Source organism: Macrobrachium rosenbergii, chromosome 21 (genome assembly GCF_040412425.1).
Source record: "Macrobrachium rosenbergii isolate ZJJX-2024 chromosome 21, ASM4041242v1, whole genome shotgun sequence".
Classification (NCBI taxonomy): Eukaryota; Metazoa; Arthropoda; class Malacostraca; order Decapoda; family Palaemonidae; genus Macrobrachium; species Macrobrachium rosenbergii.
In genome coordinates, this window is record NC_089761.1 from 61,677,012 (window position 1) to 61,697,201 (window position 20,190).

Sequence of the window (20,190 nt, forward strand, 5' to 3'; positions counted from 1 at the left end):
TCCCATTGACTAGGGGGATAGGGTATAGCAACAGCATAGGGAGTGACGGGAGATTGTGCTTCCCCCTGCTTAACAGTACACCAGGGAAAATATCTGGCTAAGATAAGGACTGTTCCCTCCAAACTAAGCCCCAAACCTAGTTAAACCCTTTTGTATTTCCAAAATGCTTTTTTTTCTCTCTGGTTATGGTATTTCAAGAGTTTATTGCAAGGTCCTATTGAACACAGTAAACTCAGTGCCTTTTCGAAATTGTAATTATATATATATATATATATATATATATATATATATATATATATATATATATATATATATACACATGCATATATTATATGTATATATATATATATATATATATATATATATATATATATATATATATATATATATATATATATATTATAAAATTATGAATTTCGGGAGGCACTGAGTTTACTACTATTCAATAGGACCTTGCAATAAACTCTTGAAATACTGTAACCAGAGAGAAAAAAAAGCATTTTTGGAAATACAAAAGGTTTAATTAGGTTTGGGGCTTAGCTTGAGGGAACAGTCCTATATTCATGGTGTTTTCCTGGTGCACTGTTAAGCAGGGGAAGTACCACAATCCTGTCACCCCTATGCTGTTGTTATACCCTATCCCCTAGTCAGTGGGAAATTTCTGAATTATTAATAATAACTTTGCGTGATACAGTACATTATATATTCATATATATATATATATATATATATATATATATATATATATATATATATATATATATATATATATATATATAAATATATGTATCCATTTGAAATCCCCAAAACGATTACAAAATGTTTGAAGGTCTGAACCCGATTATCTCGTTATCATTTATTCAGAGAGGACATAAGTGACAGAGAATGTGAGAGGCTGAGCGTTACCGAACTAAAGTGCATTAGATGATAATGAAATGTTCTATCTCAGTCACCTGTGTGATTGCAGCAGTGCTGACAGGGGTCTTCAGAAAGGAAAAATTTCCAAGAAACTGGGTAAATGAAGCAAGCAAGTTAATATAGTGGAGGCATTACATTTCTTTGCTGCTGCAAAATCTGTGTAGCAAACTAATGCAATAAACCCAAAAGAAAGCTCAATAATATGGAAAATCTTCAATTGTATCTTTTGAGATATGAATTCTCAAAATACCACATGCATTGTATTTGTTGATATCAGGAAGTCATGATAAGATTACATTAGCTGCTTAAAGAAAATGCTGCAAAGCATAATTACCTCGTCAGGGGCACTTCAGGCATTTTTATCTATCTGAGATTAAACATGAGGTGCTTGTGCTGCTTTCAGTAAGTGGACGCAGTGATGACCCTGAAGCATGATTCATTTTGTGGATTTGTGAAGGACAGTGAGCACTTTCCCCTCGGTCTCTAAAAAAGTAAAAGTGAAAAAAAGAGAATTATGAGGAAATACGAAAGTGGCAACAGCGGAAACGAAATTGAGTTGGAAAGTACCAAAGGAACTTCCAGATGGCTAGCCGTCCTCAGGGATGCCTGGGAGCAAATGACAGTGGAACCTCTGATGCTGCTACACATATTCGCCCACTCCAGTTCAGAGGTAAATTAGCGCAAGGTGATTCTTCTTCGGAATTCTGGCAAAAAATCTTGCACTATCCTCACTTCTTTTTGAAAGTCAAAATTTAGAGACGACGGTCCTCACAAACTGCTGACCTTGGTAGCGTAAAGATATGTGAAATTAATACGGGGGTTGAGAGGATGAAATTCTCGAGATGCAATATATAGTGAAGGCTATTGAGAATAAGTGACATCAAGGAGTCATGAGGAGATTATTAAGTGAAAATGATTCACCTTATATATATACTACTTATAAATGGTTATCGAAAAATGTGGAAGTATCATTCATGCAACTTTCGTTCAAAAACACGAGGGTCAGCTGATTACTGAAAGAGTACCTCGACAAAGAATATGAAGAAAGTAGGGGAAAAGTGGAAATAATGACTCGTCGTGAATCAGTAAGTACTAAATTAAGGTTGAATACATCTACCTCAGACACATTACATGGTAACAAAAATAACACTGGAATCCCAGAAAAAGTAAAAATGGCAACGCTCCTGGTTTACATTAATTGCAATCTACTGCTATTTAAATCACGTTAGAAATACTTCTGCGAACTCCAGTTCAATTAATGGACACAGTACCAGCCGAAGGATGAAAGGGTACTGTTGCACGGGCACATTTTCCGGCATATATTTGCTGCTTAGCGCTAAAGCTAACACAAAGTAGACAATGCTGGTGGCAAATATGGAGTATTCCATGTTCATCATCTTGCAACCATCACTCAGCAACTTTCTTTGCGCAGAAGAAAAGAAACGACCGTGAAGTACGTTGCAACTGTCGGCAGTGTAAAGTAAATCAACATAGCAGAATTGACCAGTGCTACTAGACTTAAGCTACTTAATAACGAAGTTTTGGAGCAGACTAGGTCTATGGCAAGTGAGCTAACAAGTGTTTTACATAATTACACGGAAAGATGACAAATGTAACATATCATGACATATAATTTTACCAGTATTTGCAAAATGTTTAGTATTAAGTACAATGCTTGAATTAAACAGAAAAAAGTTTTGATTACAATACCACACGATTCGGCCCGTGTGACGAACAATGTTTGGTGCTTTCATTGGTGGCAAGCAGTCAAAAGATGCTGCTAAAAAGTGTGCCCGCGATGTTTAGTGCAGCAGCCAACGAAAAGTTATGAAAAAGATCTTGAATGCAGTGTATATTCGAGGCGCCAGTCTTGGGTCTCTATTATCATCTCTTGTTCATTATTTTAATAAGACTTTTGTAGCCTCTTGTTTATGAGCATCAGTGGCCAGGAGACTTCTTTTACAAAGCAGATTTCACAAGGCAAAGTAATTTAGTAATTTTTTCAGGAATGAGAATTCTTGACATTTCTGTAGTGTAGTTCCTGTTAAGGGCTGGTTGTTGCCACTCTCTTCAGGAGTTACGGCCTTAAACTGCCTGGGCTGTTTGTCGTCCGTGCTGAGAAGCTACGTCCTTTTTTTCTCTCACTTCCAGAGGTGATCCAAACTGCTTACTAGTTTCCAATTAAATCCCCATTAGCAATTCGCGCTTTTTTTTTTTTATCTAATTTACACTTACGAAAAGATTAAAATTGTCCCATAACTCACTTTGAAGGTAGGGAACATCTCAACATTTCCGGGCCAAGACGCATCCTTTAAACTTTGAATGTGTTACAGTATTTTGGATTGCTGGTTAAGGATATGATTACAAAATTAGTTTGTCGCAAAAATGGCTGCCGTACAGTTAGCAAGAGCGGCAGTTGAGGATCATCTGTGTCACAGGAAATGTTACATATTGAAGTTTTATGCAAAATGTAGTATGCGAATAAACTGTTCATTTCTACAGGTAAAATTTAAATGATTTAGGAAATAATGGTCGATATTATCTAAATAAACCAATCCAAGTCTCATATCACTAAAATAGTTTTTCAAGACATCAAAATAATCTTAGGCAGCTTGGGAAGGCTGAGTGAAGACCCTGTTTGAGAATAATTGCCCAGTATTCTAAAGCTAGGTCAAGATAGGCATCTTGGTCGCATGCCAAGTAGCACGACAGTGACCCTAACACGACAGTGACCCTAACATGTGCCACTGACGCTTCCTGGCCACGATTCACTGTACACTGCCAGTGCTATTCTTGCATATCATGGCTCCAGTTTCCTTTTAGCCTGCAAGTCATACTGTATTCATTATCAGAAAAATATTCAGCATATACATACTCGTAACCTTGTTTTTATATACATATGTAATCTGTCCTTTAGTGTATGGCTCTGAATTTGTCTTTAGGATTTAAATTGTTAATGATGTTCCTTTGGTATTTCTGAAATATTTGCTACTGTGATATCATTTCTACATTTCTGAATTCTCTATATAGTTTAGTTTTCTGTCATAGGGCCTTACTGCTTTACAATGACTTTCTGTAAGGGTTTTCCATCACTAAAAAAACGCGTATTTATAAGTCGCGTTTTAGTTTAATCTACCTTTGAACATAACTGGTTTTCAAAATTGCAAAAAATTTCCCGTTAAACCGACTGTATGACGAAATACATCACACTAACGCCATGAAGTAGTCACTATAACGAATTCCGAAGATTAAAACGGAGAAGGAACGAACGAATTACTGAGGAAATTCGCATTTGTTGACCTAAGCAGAGAGAGGGAGAGAGAGCGAGCCTCGAGGAGGTAATTCCCATGCCATGCATGTTTTCTGTTGGTTGAAAGCGGGTTTAGCCTCTACTAAGAAATGATCGATTTAGGTTTTCATTGTAGATTTTATCGAGGTAATAAACAATTATATGAATTATTATCATAAATTATGATCAAAATTCACGTAAATTTTGATAAAAAATTGAAGTTATAGGGGATTTATTGTTGTAGGTTAATCATATGTCTGATAGCGCCCGGAAGAAAGGTGGAGCGTCAGGTGAAAAATGAGAATTAACCAATAAAGCACTGAAGGAAAAGTGATGTAAAAATGAAAATTTCATTTGTTTTGTCTGTTTTTGTATGTCTGTTTTTGTATGCCTGTTACAGGGTAGGGGTTTGATTTTGAGTTATAAACCTTTCTGGGTTGACATAGAGGTTGTGTGCCAAATTTTGTCTGGGTCTGTCAAGCAGCTTGGATATCTATAGAATCCAAACAAATAAACAAATGTTCACTTTTATATAATAGAATATATATATATATATATATATATATATATATATATATATATATATATATATATATATATATATATATATTTTATATATATATATATATATATATATATATATATATATATATATATATATATATATATATATATATATATATATATATATATATATATATATATATATATATATATATATATATATATATATATATATATATATATATATATATATATAATCTTTCTGTATAAGAAAAAAAACCTTGGAATATGGGTCGCCTTGCCACAATGAAAAAATGAGCCACGAAATTCCATAGTAACCATTTTCTTGTAACTTCACACTATTACTTTACAAATATTTAGAATTCAGTATTTATTCTACATAGTGAAGTATTTGTCAATATATATGTATATATATATATATATTATATATATAATATATATATATATATATATATACAGTATATATATATATATATATATATATATATATATATATATATATATATATATATATATATATATATTGTCACGAAGCATACCAAATATGGTTATTACACAACTAATCACAGAATTCAAAAATTTACCTCACTTCAGCCAGCTACCTGAACTCTCATAACAATAAAAGTTACGACTGAGTACTCTAAAGGTAACAGTGATCCCTGATCCCTTAACAAACTTCCTAATCACATAAAAAATCAGACTAAGTTTATCAAAACAAGTGTGAGGTGTCAACAATTGAACAAGAAATGTTCTAGAGTAAAATTGCATCATTCCATCAAACAACTTTAACTGTTTCCCTGGGCTTAATTCACTTCAGCAAAACTAAAGGGACAAAACATGCTTATCACTTTGCCTTATGCACACAATTAATCCTATTCACTGGTGGTCAACAAATGAAACACTGTTTTTAAAAATCATTAAATACAAAAATTTATTTTTAAATTTAAAATTTATAATTAGAATTCACAATCTGAAGAAATTTACTATTACTTGAAGACAACACAAAATTTAATTAATTCTTGAGTTAAATTATTAAACAAAACTAAATCATGAAAAGTTTAGTTTATCAAGAAATGAAATTAATTATGCAAAACTTAAACTATTAAGAATTACACAAGATTTGAAAAGAATATCTTATAAATGAAAATTAAATCAAGTAAGCAATGTTAAATTATCATGAAATATTTGAAATGCAAAGTAAATAAATGTTAAATCACCAGTATATAAGATGTGAAAATCAAGAGATTGCAAACATAATAACACACAAAAATACACAAAACATCTACCAATAATAATATCACTGAGGCAAAATTTCCCTAATATACCTTATTATACCATGGTAGTAATAAGTAAAATTCACTTTACCTCACACAATAATAATAATAATGATAATAATAATAATAATAATAATAATAATAATAATAATAATAATAATAATAATAATAATAATAATAAACTGTAATTACAAAATTTATACATTTCTATAGTAAATTATGTGATATTTTATACATACAAATATCATTTCCCGATCTTTTGAGAAACCTTTGAAGAGAGGGGCGAGGGCAAAGCTGTCAGATGTGGCAATCGTTGTCCACAGCATGTCAAAAGGCTTCCAGTACTCTCTCTCTCTCTCTCTCTCTCTCTCTCTCTCTCTCTCTCTCTCTCTCTCTCTCTCTCTCTCTCTCTCTCTCTTTTTCCTTTTTCCTCCATAAATCATGAATTTCCATCTTTTGATATCTAACGTGAGAATAACCCTCTCTCTCTCTCTCTCTCTCTCTCTCTCTCTCTCTCTCTCTCTCTCTCTCTCTCTCTCTCTCTCTCTCTCTCTCTCTCTCTCTTTCACATGTTATTCTTCCTGTCTCCATAATAATTCATAAATAATTTAACTATATTGTAAGTAAGGACAACTCTCTCTCTCTCTCTCTCTCTCTCTCTCTCTCTCTCTCTCTCTCTCTCTCTCTCTCTCTCTCTCTCTCTCTCTCTCGTAGTTAATGCTTACACATTTTTACAACTTATTATTTCCCTGTATGTCTTTACCTGTACAGTAGATGGTTTAACTTGATCTAATTTTACCTGTACCGTCTACGAACTGTAAATGCACTAGTGTGGCAAATACATTCTAAAACATAGAGACATAATTACTAAGAGTTGTATTAGTCCAAATAAAAAACACTGTTTGTTCATGGAAAAGCATTTCAGAACAAAGAGAAAGAGACCTAGAATAAAGAAGTTATTAAAAAGAGGTGGAGAAGACTTCTAAAAATAGATCGGTCGGAAGGGGAGAGGGACAGAAATTCTCTTCCAGCTCTATTTTTATGTCAACAATTTATTTCTTTTTTTAAGGGCAATGTATTAAATTAACTTTTAAATGAAGTTACAGTAGCTTTTATTTCATTTAAAAGTTAGCTTAATAATTTGAGAGCATGATTAGGGTCTTATTATTGTTTAAACTTTAGAAATAAGCATTAATTAACATTTTTAGAGACTGTGCCAAATTTATGAGAAAATTCGCCTTGGGCGAGGGGTTCTGGAATCCAACCTTGTGTAAGTTTGGGGTATGACTGTAATCGATCAAGATATGTGCACTTACTCTCAAAAAGTCCTATGTGACTCGAGCAGAAAATTGTATGGGACGAAGCTCTTAACAAAATCTCAACCTAATTAAAACAGACAGCAGCCAGCCAGTCACAAACGGCACACTTTCAAAACAAGACGAAGAACCAAAGTAGGTTTCCTGAACAGTACATGAAACATTGCAAAATCTTTCGTCTTTTTCTCGTATGAGACAAAACCTTACAGGACTCTGTTGCCATTAACTTGCTTGTTAACGCATTATCTTTTGTGATGACAACCAAATCAAAACATGTCATACGAAATCACGCGTACAGAACACAGTTGCCGCGGGGACAAAATGCGCGATCACATGCTACTTTAGCTAAGGATAAATGCAGAGAATGTGAAGAGGACAAGATTGTGCTTATTTTGAAATGCGTGAGATTAAATGCGGTAGAATATGATGAGTACAAAAATCTTAAATCTACCATTCACGGGCAAAGTTACATTTGCCGAAATCACGTGCGCAAAGAAAAGAAACTATGTTACTGGACCTGTAGTTGGCACATGATCAGTTTTGACAAAGAATTAGGACTTGTGGTTACTTTATTGGTATGGAGTCATGTGTGACTGGGGTTGTTATGACAGGGTCGGCACACACACAGCCGTCTGAGCGAGTGAAACAGCAAATAAACAAAAAGGTCGTCTTGGCCGAATGAACGGGTATCACACACCTGGGTGAGCGAAACCTTACGCAGAGTTTAACCAAAAGATTTTGGAAGCTTTTCTCTCAGCTGGGATAGTGAATGACGGGAGTGGTCCCTCCACAGTGTGTTTACTGGGAATTAAACTGAGTGAAAAGAAATTTATCTTGTGTGGCTTTTCTTTAAACAAACGGAAATGCTAGACAAAAATTTTGGCTCACGTGGGCCTGAACAAAATCTTATGCCATTATAGAATTTGCTTGGCAAAGGAGATACTACACTTGCCTAACGGATTCCTAACCTCTACGAGAGAGAGAGAGAGAGTAAATTCTTAACTCTAGCAATACGAAAATTGCTGGGTAACCCACGTGGGTTCTAACATATGCCTAACTAAAATTCCGAGACGACAAATTGTCTGGATAACACGAGGAGGAAAGACACACACTATTTCCTTTTTTATCACTTTGAAGTTCACTTTTCATGTTACGTAATTAGCCTATCGTGAGTCATGCAAGCCATCATGCGGTAGCTATCAAAAGCTTGTGTAAAGTTTAATAACTCTCTTCTCTATAACTGGGATGCATGTACGTGGCCTAACAATTCCTAATTCTATTTCAGTCGCGATTTTGTTCGCACCTAGCAAATTAAAAAATAATAACACTGTACTTACTGCGCAACTGATCACTTGTGCGCTTGTAAGTGAATTTTACGCTAGTCAAAAAAATTCTTGCAACCAGCTTTTAGTGTGGCTATTCAGCTGATAATTGAGATTGAAAAGGAGGGGTTGAGGTAGGGCAGTCTACAAGATTCTGAGCAATGGTCGCCGCTGACATGTTTCTAACTGGGGCATCTAGTTTACTAATGAGGTACACTAGGGATATACGCAACTTACCTTGGATAACCCAAAAATCTGGACTCTGACCTTGAGGTCAGATAGAAACATGTGAGGCTTACATCAAAATACGGCTGAAAGCCTAACTTCAAAAGGGGAGTGATTAGGTAAACTCTTGGGTTTAACTTAATAAATTATATTTACAAAAGAAACACGTCAGAAGAATGGTAACATAATTCAGGACAGGTAAACATATGGGCCCATAATACAAGATGAAGGAAGCAAATGACGGGGAATTGCTTGAAGAGATGCAATGGGAGCCCACTTCAAAAGGGTGTTGCAAATGATGTAGTGGGGTCACTACGCACACAAGGAAATACACGTCCACAGCTGACTACTCCTAATCTGTAATCGAAACACCTATTTTTACTCAACCGAAGATAACACTTTCATTAATGAATCGAGGAATTACACAGAAGGTGCCTAGACTGAGCTCGAGTCTGATAGCTCGACTGTTAACGATTTACGTTACACTCCACTTCAGTGCTTAGCAAATTAAACAGCACAACAATAAAAAGCAATACAAGTCTCACTGTAGGAATATCGCACCATGAAATGAAAAGTATAAAATCAGTCGGAGACAAATAGGGACGTGACTGACGAAAAAACCTTAAATTCGGCACTTTACCTTCAGTAGGAGATGGTGTTCTCATCTTTTGGGGGGAGCCAGCAAATATTTCACAACAAAAGGTTACAATGCCCTGACTGCAACATGTCAGGAATGGGCAGTTTGATAGAGCAAGGGTCAGGACCTGAGACCTGGATGAGCTGCCGACAGAGTCTAAGAGCAAGCAGCTCCTTCCAAGGTCCTTTATAGCCTCCATGGATTACACCTTTGTTCCTCATAGCTGGTGCTGGTGTCGCCTCCTGGCAGCATGGCCGAAGGTTCATGATGGCAGCGAACTCGTGTTCAATTTGGGCGAAGATTTACTCCTACCGGATTAGCACATGGAATTTAAGGATTCTTGGCAGTCACTGGTCCTACTAAAAATGAATGAATTAGTTAAATATTATTTACATTATTTCTTTTTGCTAGATGAGAGAGAGTGATACCTTGAAAATATTTATATAATATATAATACATATAATATATATATATATATATATATATATATATATATATATATATATATATATATATATATATATATATATATATATATATATATATATATATATATATATATATATATATATATATATATATATATATATATATATATATATATACATATATATGTATATATATATATATATATATATATATATATATATATATATATATATATATATATATATTACACACACGTATATATATACATTTATATTTATATATATATATAATACACACTCACACACACACATATATATATATATATATATATATATATATATATATATATATATATATATATATATATATATATATATATATATATATATATATTACATACATATATATATATACAATTCAACATAATGGTCAGGCTATTCCTCAGCTGTACAAACCAGAAGGCGTAGAAGAAGACAGCATAAGTCACTTTATTCTTGCTGCGACGTTTCGAGACCAATGTCTCATCATCCAGGCTAAAATGAAAGACAAAAAAACTGATAAACAATACAGCATAAATTATTTTTTGTCGACATGCAAAGCACATTGAATAAAGCAAAACAAAGCAAGATGCAATATTGAAATAAAAATTATATACTCTACAAAAAAAAATTAGTTAAGAATAATTAAAAAGGCACCTTGTCTCAACAAATTTCAGTTGCTGTATGGAAAATGCACCGAAAGCAAAGAACAAGAAGGGCGTGATTTAAGCTATGTACAAGCGAACAGATGAAGAGTGTTTTGTTTAAGGTGGGAACTAGTTTCTTTATAGCTAAAGATTCTAATATCGGAAGGTGGTGTTCAAGATATTATTATCAAGTCCAAATGAACACCACCTTCCAATATTAGAATCTCTAACCATAAAGAAACTTGTTCCCACCTTAAACAAACACTCATCTGTTCCCTTGTACCGTTCCTCATTGGACGGGTGGGTACCATTCTCAGCTAGCACTCTGCTGGCCCCGCGTTCGATTCTCGGACCGGCCAATGAAAAATTTGAGGAATTTATTTCTGGTGATAGAAGTTCATTTCTCGCTCTAAAGTGGTTCGGATTCCACAATAAGCTGTAGGTCCCGTTGCTAGGTAACCAATTGGTTCTTAGCCACGTAAAATAAATCTACTCCTTCGGGCCAGCCCTAGTAGAGCTGTTAATCAGCTCAGTATTCTGGTTAAACTAAGGTATACTCAAATTTATATACATATATATTTTATATATATATATATATATATATATATATATATATATATATATATATATATATATATATATATATATATATATATATATATATATATATATATATATATATATATATATATATATATATATATATATATATATATATATATATAATATTATAACAGATATTTCAGTATGTAGAATAAATGCTGAATTCTAAATACTTGTATAGCACTACTCTGCAGCTACAAGAAAATGGTTACTATAGAATTTCGTGGCTCATTTTTTCAGTGTGGCGGGGGGACCCGCATTCCAGATTTTTTCTTTGTTAAATCAGGAAAGAGCTCCGCATAATTATGTAGTTTAGACCAGCGGCAAGGAGCGGAATACTGCTGAAACGAAGGTCATAGGTTACAGTTAGTTGTCTAAAACGTCAACTATGGCAATGTCATGTTGTAGTCAAGTAGAAAGCATCTCTTGGGAAAATATAGCTTCTTGAGAGTGTTCAGTGGCTTAAGACCACATCTTTGACAATTCGATGCGCAGGAAAAGTGGCTAAGAGAACGAGTTACTTCGGGCTTATTCAAGTGGTACTATTTGATAGCTCTGTCATCTTCTGGTGATAAATTTTTGTGTTCTGATTAACACTGGAACTGACAACTTTCGTCGCTGTCGTTGATAGAATGCAAAGTGATGATATCAGCAGAATCCCAATTGTTTTTGTGGTCTATGTTCCGCCGGTGTTATTAACTTGAATGTTTGTTAATTAGGATGATTGCAGAGTTGGATGTCACTATTCTTTTATGATTATTGTCACTATTTTTGTTGACTGTTATTAAATTTTATTTCTGTAGGTGGCTCAGTTACATGATAAAAAAATAGCTTGTTACTATGCCTGTCATTCAACTTATCTACAGATCGATTTTTGTGTCGATAAGCGGCAATGATCAGCCACTTGTATTTATCACACTTTTATTTCTCCTCTTGTCAAGAGGAACACCAATGTTTTTATTCTGCTGCGTAACGAAATGATTATTCCCTGTAAGATACCTGGAGGATCTCAATATGGAAGGCTTAAAAATCTTAAGGGTTTTCCCCTCCATGGGTACTGTGGTGCAGTACAGCAATGGTTCAGTCAAAACACATCATGTTAAAACATTAAGGCTAAAGCCTTGGACGTTACTTTTTTTTTAATAACAGCAGCTGAAATATATGAGTAGTGAGTTTGCTGGTTGTCGGTGAAATCTGATTTGAGACCTGAAGATAACAGTATTGAGGAATTTGACAAATTAGTTGATTTATTGCAAATATCCAGTTCCACCTGGTTATAGCTACGATGATATTACACCGTGGCACACACATTTCTAAGAATCCTGATTATGAAGAAACAAAGGGTACACAAACACAGGAATGTGAAACCAAATTAAGAATAGACACGCTCACTCAGTACAAACATACATACCACACTGAAAACAGACTTATTACTAGATCACATGAACTATAAACAGGTCAGATAAACACTTCAGAAAAACACATAACTATAATTCATATAAGCTTACAAAAAAAGAATAGATACCCTTTCGCACTTACTGTAGATCTGTGGAATTATGGTGTAAATATATTAATTAGCAAAACAGGGAAAGTGACACTTAAAGGGTAACGTAGCCTCTGGACACTACTATTGACATTAGGGAATTGCTTTCTTCAATCAACTATACTCCTCAATTCGAATATACTGTGACCGATAACAATATCTTTCAAAAGTTGAACTAACACCCATGGGACCTATACTATTGGCTGTGGTGGTCTCATCAACCACCCGATAATATTTGGACCAGAGAAATATCTATATGCCAGTCATTTTGGTGCCTCAGTGGTGGAACTGCCCCTAGATTTCATCCCATGGATTCCAGGAGCCGGCTGTTTCTTTTGAAGGATTTTCGGCATTTCTCTCCAGCTTGCCCATCATTATAAGTGGATTAGGGATGACTGCACTCTTGTAATGCTCAGTCCAACAAATGGGTTAAATTACACTTGGGCCTCTAATTATTTCGATGTTATCGATTTGGGGTGGCATCATTTGCAAAGAAATAAGCTTCATGAAAGGTACAGAGTGTCTTTTTCAAGGGGTTCAGGCAGTCTTTTTTAGTTTTTTTCAATCTTGTTTGGATAATAACATACTTACCCCTCCTGCGCCTGGATCCACCGACGAACCGTGGTACAGGCAACTAACTACTACTTGCGATACTTTGACTATGGGCTATTTCCTCAAAAGAAACAAAGAAACATTGGGAAACCAGGCTGAAATCAAAACTGATAGAAATGGAATGTTTGAAAAAGTACTCTGGAGTAATAATTTTGACTTGACTTACAATTTTGGTAAGATAAACAGTATCTTTAAAGAATCTGGGCCAATAAAAGAACAAAGATCAGGGTAACTGGTAACATGTTCTGAATGCCTTTGTTACCTTTTTCAGGAACTTAATCTGTTAAGCAAAGAAAGAAGTAATGGCCAGCATAAAGAATATACATTCTATTTCATTCACTATTTTAAATTCTAAGATTGTGGTTGAAAAATAATTGTACTAAATTGCTTTGTATTTAGTTAAAAAAAAAAAACTACCTGCATCTTTTACACTGGAAACTACAAACCTGTATGCAGCAACAACTTGAAAGGCCTACCATACCTACAAAAGGTGTATTGCAAAAATACCGAAAGAAAAACAGAGAAATATGGAAATCTCCTAATCAAGGCCAAAGGCGATCTACAAGCTATGATGCTGCTCAGTTTAGAACCATATCACAATAATGCTGTTACTTTTCTGAAACCAAACACTTCCAACAGTATACAGGAGTGATTACTTTAGAGGGTTTACAAGAGTCATCTGACTGACAAGGAAGTTCTGGACCTTTGTCCTAAGAATTTTGAGGAACAAAATAATGCTGTTCATACGTTCTTATCCAAAAACTTGCCAGAATTTATCAGCAGGCTCAGAAACAAGAAGAAATGGTACAAATGCTCAGTGGAAATAGATGGCAATAGTCGCAACTGACCTAGTATAGATTATTGCAGCTATCATGGTGGCGACCACTCACCTCAGTATCAATTCTGTCCTTGATTTTGATGTGAGACAGTTCAAACAGTGTGCAGTGAATATGTAAGCTATGGCACAGCAAAGGGCGGGGGAAGCTGAAAGGTGCTAACAACCATCCTTTGCAAAAAGTAACTCAAATCTCTTCATGGTCATCATAATTTTTCTAATATAACTGCTGCAGTAGACCTGTAAGGACGGGATTGAGGGACATACTGGCTGGGTGTTGACTGGTTTATTGGTGGTTCCTTACTGAATGAATGTACAGAATCTTCGAAGTTGATATTGGTGCGAGCTGCAAAGTAGTGTCTACACACAGACAGGGCAAAACAGAGGTAATGTTTCGGACAACTGTGTTTGTCGGCAGACAAACAGATGGTGATTGTGAGAGACGTAATAAACGTATAATGATAAAACATGCATCAGTGGAAAGGCCAGGAAATTCCACATATGGCCAATTGCATGAGATTCGAGACAGATTAATGAATACAATGCAGTAGCATAATAAATGTGAAATGGCGAGACGTTTGGCGTCTTCACAAACAGAAACATACACACAGTTTGATACAGAAGATTCGTTGGAACATTGTGAGTACATGATTAGAATGCTTGCATGGCAATGCAAGCAGTGGTGATTGTACATAAATCGAGACAACAATGGTTAGTGAGAAACAGACGGAAATATTGTATGGTAGAAGTTGCGTTCCTTGCAAGAGAGAAAACGGGATGCTCTTGTTTTGTTTTGGTCCCTCCGAAGGTATGATGCACACACATGTGCTCGAAAGAGACCACGGTCGGCGCGATGAGGTCTCTTACAGTACTTCCCCCCCCGCCCCAGCAAAGCGTCGATGCGGAAATCGTCTTGCTGACAATTGGAATGGGCGCGAAGGGCTTGGGCTTGGGGCTGGTAGGAGGCTTAAGGGCGGCGCCGGCCAGCAGGAACTTGAGGAGGACGGTAGCGGGTTGAAGGATGACGTCGGTTGATCCTTTGGTAGCCAGCTCGAGGGGGACGGCAGTAGGCTGAAGGATGACGGTGGATGATCCTTCGGTAGCCAGCTCGAGTCATACTGCAACAGGCTGAAGGATGACGTCAGCTGGTCCTTCATTGGTCAGCGCACCCGGTATGAGTTTGGGGGCGGCACCAGGCTTCCTGGAGGAGGCGTCCAGGGCTCCAGTGGTGGGGTGGGTCATCTCGGAGGGTCAGACATCTATTGAAGACTCGGGAACGACGGGAGAGGAGGCGGCGAGGGGTTCGTTGGCGCGTGGGTCGTCATCGTGGGTCGGACGTCTACCATCGGCTTCTTCCGGTCACTCTGTGGTCACCAATGTAAGGACGGGATTGAGGGACATGCTGGCTGGGTGTTGACTGGTTTATTGGTGGTTCCTTACTGAATGAATGTACATTGTTGTTTTAGATTTAGCTGGCGTTGTGCCAGGACGGGCTCTTGCTCCTAGAGCAGCCCATAATGAATGTACAGAATCTTCGAAGTTGTTATTGGCTGGTGCGAGCCGCAAAGTAGTATCTACACACAGACAGGGCAAAACAGAGGTAATGTTTCGGACTTCTGTGCTTGTCGGCAGACAAACAGATGGCGATTGCGAGAGACATAATAAACGTACAGTGATAAAATATATATCAATGGAAAGGCCAGGAAATTCCACATATGGCCAATTGCATGAAATTCGAGACAGGTTAATGAATACAATGCAGTAGCATAATGTATGTGAATTGGCGAGACAGAAACATACATACAGTTTGATACAGAAGATTCGGTGGAACATTATGAGTACATGATTAGAATGCTTGCATGGCAATGCAAGTAGTGGCGATTGTTCATAAATCGAGACAACAATGGTTAGGGAGAAACAGACGGAAATATTGTATGGTAGAAGTCGTGCTCCTTGCGAGAGAGAAAACAGGATGCTCTTGTTTTTGTCTTGGTCCCTCCGAAGGTATGACGCACATACACGTGTGCTCGAAAGAGACTGCTATCGGCGCGATGAGGTCTCTTACAGATCCTTCAACATCCAAAACCTCTGCGTTTACAGTAATTCCTGTTATTTATTCCATAAGAATCAGCCCTCTATGCTCTTGCTGCTACTGCAGTACCTCCAACACCTAAAATGCTTGCAAATGTAGTAACCCTTGTTGCCTTTCCTAAATTTGATTTTGCTTCTGTTAAGCCTACCCAGAGGTAAAACTAAAAAGAACATTTCACCAAGACCAACTATGCCATAAAATAAACAAAACATGAGTCATCTTAAGGTTCTTCAGAGACATTAGCTTCTTATTCATAAGCATTTCAGAAGCCACACTGATATTCATCTGTCGACAAAAAATTTGTTTTACTAGAGGGGAACAGTTGTTTATGCCTTCAATCTCCTAAAAGCAACAGTCATTTAGAAACAGAAAACTCTTAAGCTATATAGCTATGGCTCCAACAAATCTAAACAAACCCAGTCGCTTTCATTCACATTGTCCAAAAAGTAAATAAAAATAAAAAGTATTAAAACCCCAGTATCTCTGTAGAAATCCCATATCCCTACACTGAATCAAGAGGAAACATTGACAGAACTCAGTAAAAAAATAAGACCGAAGACCCAAATTTCACCATAAATAATGGCAGACATTCTGCAGTGGAACTGCAAAGGCTCAGATCTCGATCTGAGCAACTTGAGGGGTTGTTATGCAATTATAATCTTAGCATTGGCCTGCAAAAAGAAAATTAGGTAACAACTTCTATAATACATGACTAAATTAGGCATTTTTTCTTTTACTCTGCACCACTATTATCAAAGCATATTTTTGCAACACATCCCAGGTGTATTTGATAATGAATTACATATATTAGCTATGGAGGTAATTTAGAAAAGAATTTCATCTGTGTTCAATATACCTTCAATTACAAGATTTAGTTGATCAACTTTTACCTCCTTTCCTCTTGTTGTGAGACTTCAGCGCCCTTAAGAACACTTCATGGGATAAAGCTTTCATAGATAGAAAACACAGGATTACAGAAAGCCAATTTGATTCTAAGCATTTCTCCTTGCTGGATGGCTCCCAGACCTATTATTATAGTAAATGTAGAGCAAATAATGCATCATCTGCTATCAGCCTGAATACTTGCTGTCGGATTATTGTCATGATTATATATGATTAGTACATGGACATCTCGTATTAGTGAAACTGATTGGGCAAAGTTCAACCCAGATCTTCAGATATATCGAAAATTTGAATGTTTTAAAAACCATGTTGAGGTATAGTACTAACTGATTGACAAAATTATGCAGTAAGCAGGGCTAATGATGCAGTACTTAAAACAGGAAGTAAACCATGGAGACCTGTGGTTCCTTATGGGACAAGAAATGCAAGGCTTTGGAGAGAGAGAGCCCAGACACTACTAATAAAGATATGAAAATAGTGCCTCTGTAACCTGCCTAGTTAATTATAAATGTGCCCAAGCACAACAAACCTGCGAGAGTCCCGGATTCACTATATATTTTGGTTAAATTCAAAGATTTCCTGAAGTTTTAATACTGAAAAAGATCAAGAAACTAAGTGGTAAAAATGTTCCCTAATCTCTACCTTACCTGAAAGTAGAAAATAAACAACCAGCTAATCATAGAGCCTGATGATGTACCTGATAACTTAGAGGAACATTTTGCAGACATCTTAAAACCAAAGCACTATCCATCAAACTTCAAGTCATTGGCTGCTAAAATAACATTTCAGTTACTTAAAAATAATAACTCTGAAGAATACAATGCCACTTTCACAATGAGGAAATTACAACATGCCTTACCTTCAACCAAAAAACGGCCCGAGGAGAGGGTAACATACTAATGATGTGATTATGATAAAACACCTACCTGATAATACTAGGGAATTTTTTTGAAGAATTTTTAAAAAATCTAGGAGACTGGAGGTCTCCCTAGTACCTGGAAAACTGCTCTATCAGTTCCAGGCTGCAAGCCAGGAAAGAATGGCCTCCAGTTAACAAAATACAGACCAGTAAAACTTAAAAAGCTGCGTTTTTAAATTAATGGACTGGCCTTTCGCGTCCTCCTGCCTTTGATTACGCCCTGATTTCATTCCAGTTTTGCAGTGCAGTCTTTCTCTAGGACAGTAAAGAGCGTGGCAAGTTGTGCCCATTCTTTCTTGGCTGAAGATATGAAACTGCTTATCCTATTCAGTGGCATGAACTAAGTTATTTTATAGTTCAGTCTAAAACAGGCGAAATATGTTTTCTAACAGTTTCTTTTGTGATTCTAATAAAATTTAATATAATCTCCGTCGTTGTTGTTGGTTCCACTGAACCCCCCGTTTATAAAAAAGAGTTAGGTTAATTGGTAGGGGTTCTTGTCGGGTAGGACTTACTATCGTATGTTAAAGTTTGGTTAGGAAGTTCGGATTACTGTACATCACTTTTGAATCGTTTTTGTTATTTTCTCTCGCCGAAAAACCCGTCTCATACCAGTGTTCCCTAATTAATATTAGAAAAAAGGGGTTATAGTGAAATAACCCAGCACTTTTGACGGAAATGAATACAATATCAAATTCGTCATAACCATGTAATAAACTTCTCTTTTACCTTGAGAAATTATAGACTTAACGGTTAAGAATGAACGGTGGTAACAAGATGCAAAAAATAATGTAAATATGTCTTTATGCCAATTCAACAGAAAGTTTTTATGTGCATAATAATGTTCCTGTTTCAGACCACGACTGTGATTTAGAAGAATGCTTGTGCAACAGAGCATGAATGAGTTAATTTTGATGAGAACTAAAATGATGTCCAGTGCAAGAGAAGTAACGGAACAAAGCAGTATTATTTGTCCGACAAGGAGTCTCGGTTTAAAGTAGAGGTATGTTAGATGATAGATACAAGATACTGTACAAGAAATATGAATAAAAAATAAACAGTCTTTAAAAAAAAAAAAAGCAAAACACACTGATGTATACAATTTTTCCAATATCATCTCTTAATAGGGGGTGGCATCATAGGAAAAGCAACACAGTTATCACTACTACATTGCATACTTTGAATGCTGAATTATGGATAAGCACCTGTGCTATGAAACTTCTACAAATTAGGCCACTTCATACACCTGCACAGGAGGCTCATTTCCTGAGAATTGAAGACACTCACATATGCTGTGCCATTTACATTTATTTCACATACATTTTCGTGATTCTTTGACAATATGGCTCTCACTTTCTGATACCGTTTTCACCCCACTTCTCAAATCCTTTCTTAGCCTTTCTCGTTCTTCCCTTCACACTTCTGAATTATTCACTCTTTTCACAAACCTGTTAGCATTTATTCTTTTTACATCATTAATCCATCTTGAAACACTTTAATCCACCCTGTCACCTATGCTAACCCTTTACTACATCTACAGTTTTCCACATTTCTTACATCCACACTTCACTGCCATAAGGAAGAGTTGGCTCAACAGTTCTTCCATACGAATGTAGGAAGGAAGCGGCCACCTTGTCTTTCATAGTCAATTCAAGTCTCTCTTCTTGAGGCCAGCAGCAGACAAACTGTCAGGTCAGTCTGTTTACTAAGGACTGCTACTGGGATGGTAGCAAGCTCTTCAACCTGGACAACACTGTCCTAGAAAGTGCCAGTTGTTTTAATTATATTGCACCTGTAGACAAGGGAGTACCCAGTAAAAGAGCTGTGAACCCTTAAGTGAAAGGAAGTACCCCCATCTATGGTAGATGAGCTTCAAGGATATTAAGGCCCTCCGTCTCTGATGTCTCTCATTCCATCTTTCCAGCTCTTTTTAGTCTTTTTTATCCTCTTTTCCCCACTACTTCTGAGTGATATACTTTTCACTGACCTATTGTTGTCCATTTCATCATCATGACCCAGTCATCTCAAAATACTCTGATCCGTCCTTTCACCCACGCAGACCC

General features: G+C 36.1%; 1 protein-coding gene across 1 annotated transcript in view; it reads left to right on the forward strand.

The window, feature by feature from the left end:
* Positions 1–1,319: 1,319 nt before the first annotated feature.
* The window catches only part of LOC136850244 (proton-coupled folate transporter-like), a 344,294-nt gene continuing 325,423 nt past the window's right edge, over positions 1,320–20,190 (forward strand). The window contains exon 1 of the mRNA XM_067123914.1: positions 1,320–1,588. The gene's annotated coding sequence lies outside the window, so the exon portion shown is untranslated. The remainder of the gene's footprint in view (positions 1,589–20,190) is intronic.